At 41.0% G+C, this 4844-nt stretch overlaps 1 protein-coding gene across 16 annotated transcripts in view; it reads left to right on the top strand.

The window, feature by feature from the left end:
* sox11a (SRY-box transcription factor 11a) overlaps positions 1–4844 on the top strand; it is a 436554-nt gene that overhangs the window by 316407 nt on the left and 115303 nt on the right. For 2 of the 16 annotated variants that reach the window (XR_003051986.1, XR_003051984.1), the window contains one exon: positions 3528–3600. The exons of 13 other annotated variants lie outside the window; for them this stretch is intronic. The gene's annotated coding sequence lies outside the window, so the exon portion shown is untranslated. Of the gene's footprint in view, positions 1–7; positions 27–3527; positions 3601–4844 lie in introns of those variants that run through there. One more of the 16 variants, XR_003051999.1, reaches the window with a different exon arrangement.

Raw genomic sequence — 4844 nt, 5'->3', positions numbered from 1 at the left:
CATTTAGATTGCTGTCTTAATGACCGTCAGCCCTGTAAGTGTAGCGGCAGCATCCAATGAGGCTTCATTTGGAGCCCACCGCCATTCAGGGTGAATGAGGGGGAACAAGGGGCCCTAGACGAGGAGTGGAGTGCCGGTCTGGTTCTTCATCAGCTTCTCGTGGCTGTTGGGCTGGTAATTACACACATTATCAGTCATTAACGCAGTCTGCCAGAGTGCCTGAGACAGGCAGGGAGTTAGGCCCGGGTGCAGAGGGAGACTGCTGATGAGGGAGTTGAGGGGGTTGTGAGCACTGGGGTTGTGGACATGAAGACACATGTGCAGGCTGCACTCCGATCCGTGCCCAGCCGGTGATGGTGCAGATAGTGACATGCATAAAATTTGCAGGAAAACAAACCATAGCTGTGAAAAAAAAAAAACACAGCAGAAGGTGAAATAAATCTGTGGGACTTTTTGATTTTCACTTTTCTCGTTATTAGAATTTATGTTTTATATAAATGTCATTTTTATTATAATTATTTTTTTCTCATAGTCTATCTTTGGATCGCGGTATTTTTGATAGTATTAAAGACAGAGTACTGCGTCTGAGTACTGCAGCCATTACCTCTTGCTTAGTAGTGCCACTGAAGCCAAAAGGACAAATCGAATTGACTTCAATAATACTAATAAAATAAATAAGTACTAATAAAAACAAGTTGGACTAAAACAACCAGTTAATGCAGTTAAGAGCCAACCTACCTCCTAATAATAAATAAAAGTTCCATCATTACATCTAAAAAAAAGTATAAACTGAATGAAAAACTGAAAAAACATTTGAAATTAATTCAATTTCAGTCCAGTTTAGTCTTGGTGGAAAAAAAGGGTTGTGACCTGGTGCAGAAAATATAACACAGAAGAATTTCTGATTAAAACCAGTAAAGTGTTGACATTAAAATGTAGAATATACAGAGAAGTAGATGTGATAGTTTTGTGAATCCACTTTTACTAATGAATTAGTGACGTTTTTAATGTCGTCCTTCTTGCTGGACAGCATGCTAACAGCTAGCATGTCAAATAAAAATGATGCTATTTTTCCAGTAATTATTTTTCTAGTAAAGTAAAAAATAAATTACTACTAAAATAGCCCCCTCCTCCCCCGTCCTTCGCCCATGCTTTTATATTGGGTGAGACAGATTCAGGTCCAATTCAAATAACACAGTCCAACTATAGCTGTGGACACACTTATTCTCTTTACCTTCCTTTCTTCTTCTTCATCTTTTTCTCTGACAATATCAGACTGTGTCACCCCCCTCACCCCCCGCCTCCCTCCTCCCCTCCATCCACACACACACACACACACATACACAGACACCTCCCCACCTCCCTGTCCTCCTCACTCTCTCTCTGTGTATGTCTTCTGGGATCGCCTGAGATGCAAATGACACAAGAAAGTGATAAAAGTTGCATGTTGGCACTAACATAATTAAATATTAAACACCTTCATTTTCCCCTCCTTTTTTCTCTGCCAGAAGAAGTGCTGCCCGTGGATATTGCTGTCACGTTACAGCACTGAGAAACAGAGGAAAGGGGGGATTTATGAGGGGACTAATTCACAAACCAAATTTTCATAATGACTTTTTACACATCTATTATAAAGTAGGAGAAAATGAAAAAAAAAAAGAAAATTACGTAAAAAAGCTTAAGCAACCTGTAGGAGTGGATAAAACAAGGCTGGTAGAAAAGAGACATGTTTTTTTTAAACCAACTTTTTTGTTGAGTGGTTTTTGAACATGGCTGGTAGAAAAGAGACATGTTTTTTTAAACCAACTTTTTTGTTTTCAATTACGGTGTATTATGAAAATAATACATTAATGTGAAATTGACATTTTGAGATTGATTAAATCTATAGAAACTTCCCTCCCCACTCTCCTCAGTTGTTGGTGGTTGTTACATCATCGTTACATACGTTATTCTAATGCAAAGTGTGACCCACTTTCTTCGGTGGGTATTGTTACTGGGCTTAGTCCCACCAAACCTATTTTCTTTTCAGTGTGTTAAAACGAGGATAAAAATCATTGTGAGTGTGAGTGAGTATGTGTGTCAGTGAGTGTGTGTGTGTGTCAGTCAGTGAGTGTGTCCCTCTCCCCTGCTCTTTCTTTTTGGAAACTCTCAGCGTATAGATGTGTCAGTGTGTGTTTGCGTCATCTGTGGGCTTGGATTTGATTCACGGTGCCTCAGCAAGTGTGTCTCATGACTCCGGCTCTCCATGTGGTACAGGCTTTTCTGCTGTGCTCATCCAGGCACAGCTAAAAAAAAAGGAGTTGAGGAGGAGGAGGAAGAGGAGAAGAGGGAGGAGGAAGAAGGGCCTTGTTGCTTTTAATTGAATTGTAAATGCGAGCCGAGGGGGAACGGGGTTTGCTCCTAGCTGGGACAGACAACAGATGGGAGGCAAGGCCTGCCCTGCAGGGCCAGAGGGGTGAGAGGGGAGATGGGTGGGCGGGTGGAGGGCAGATAGATGGATGGGTGGGGGATGGGGAAGGCAAGAAAAGTGCATGCAAATGACCTGGGTTTGTGGCCTGAGTGGACCCCGTGATTTCTCTTGTTGACCCACTGTCTGCCTCTGTTTCTGCCTCGCTGATACTTTTTACAACTTTAAAAGCAATAAGTTAAACTATACCGAGCTAAGCTAAGCTAGTCTTAGCTTAGCTGAGATATGATACAATACCATACATTACACCACGATATTATACAATACAATATGGTACACTACTATACGATACTATACGATACCATACACTAAAATTGGATAGGCTATCATACACTACAATGCAATACGATACAATATGGTACACTCCTACATGATACAATACACTGTTATACGGTACGATATGAAACACTACAATACAATATGATACACAACAACGCAATACGATACGGTACGATATGAAACACTACATTACGAAGCTATACGATACACTACGATACGATACGATATGATACCATACAATGCGATACATTACAATAAAATATGATAGGATATGATACACTACATTGTAATATGATATGATATACTACAATATGATACCATACACAAAAATTCGATAGGATAAGATCCACTACAGTGCAATATGATTCGATACATCGGATATAAGATTTAATATAAGATGAGCTAACCTTAGCTAAGCTTTGATAGAATAATATCTTTAGCAGTCCAACAACACCATAGTCCAACTCACTGACCTGACACAAACTCTCCTTTTCACCACTGCCAAATATACATAACGTCATTTAAACTCTGACTTTTCAGATGGTAAAAACAGACTGTATTTAAAGCAGTTTCCTGTGCACTTTTATAGGCAGTTAGAGATACGCTAACCTGATACTCAAAGTAAATCATACAAGCCTCAATAAATACAAATGGATAATAAAAAAAAACTCTTGCTGTGGACCAAAAATCCAGAGTCTTCTGGACAGTGATATCCACAGGAAGTGTTGTGTTTTTTTTCCTCCCGTCTGACTCTCTGTCTCCCCTTTCTCCTCAAACACAGGAAAACTGCCCCAGTCTGCCCTCCTCAGGTGAACAGGGTTTCTGTCACAGCATCAGGCAGAGTAGGTCAGAAAGTGAGTCTCTCTCTCTCTCGCTCTCTCTCTCACAGACACACACACGTTCACTAGGTCAATGCAGGCTTTAGCCCTGGACTAGATTAAGGGTATTTGGGTTGTTTGTGCATTTGTGACGATGATAACTCCTCACGGGATATCCTCTCATTTTATTGAACTGATCGACACCATAATTGGATTTGACAGCATATATATATGTTATATATATATATATATATATATATATATATATAGGCTAACAACACATCTGCTAATTAATTTTTCACATTTTCAGACATTTATATGTCAAACCTTCAAATGTCACTTATTATTTTAAAGACAGAAATCCTTTGATATTTTCTTTCTCTAAATATTATTTTTGCTAAAACCTTTAATAAATTTCATATAGAAGCCCAAATAAATCACACCTCTATTCTAACTGATTGGGTTTTTTTCGGAGAGCGACTGCACTACAGGATGACTGACTATTCACTGATTAAGTTGAGAAATGTAATAATGAGGCGCCTGCTGCTCCGGCAATAACATTCAGACGAACACACACCTCCAGCCCGCCGTACTTTCCTCCTCTCTTTCCTTGAATATTTTATTTTCTCTATCATTTGGGATATGATTTTGTATTTTTCCCCCTCTCTTTCATTTCTCGCAGACATTACTTATGATGGATACTTCTCATAACTGTCTCTGCAGGCGTGATGTCACCAAGCTGCCTGAGTTAATCTCTCTGCTCCCAGACAGCATATTCACAGCCTTGGGGCTCGTCCCCGCTCCTACATCTATCTGAAGCCAGCACATGCACTGTTGCTCTCCAATAACTCCACTCAATATTCCCCCCCCCCCCCCAACCCCCCCCCCCCCCCGCCCTCAACCCTTCTACACACACACACCTTTCAGAGTGTACTGCCGTTCACCGCCGCATTTTTATTCCATTATTAATCTGCGGACGCATCTGCCAAATAATTAACCTGGCTGAGTTATTTATTCCCCCGGTGCTAATACCCTACCTGTGTTTGGGAGGCAGAGGGGAGGACAATGCCATTGAAATGTCCTCTCGCAGGCGAAAGGAGACCACAGAGGGTGAGGGTAAGCGTGTGTGTGTGTGGGTGGGTTTGTAGACGCCAAGGAAAAGGTTTGGGGTCTCGCCTCGACCGTATGCAGGCGGCTACAGGCGACTGGAGTGGGAGTATTACAAATGCACCAGTAACCTTTCGGTTAATGAAAAAGAGGAGGTGCTAATAAAAGGGGAA

Source organism: Cynoglossus semilaevis, chromosome 1 (genome assembly GCF_000523025.1).
Source record: "Cynoglossus semilaevis isolate Cse_v1.0 chromosome 1, Cse_v1.0, whole genome shotgun sequence".
Taxonomy (NCBI): domain Eukaryota; kingdom Metazoa; phylum Chordata; class Actinopteri; order Pleuronectiformes; family Cynoglossidae; genus Cynoglossus; species Cynoglossus semilaevis.
This window is presented reverse-complemented; position numbering and strand designations above follow the sequence as displayed.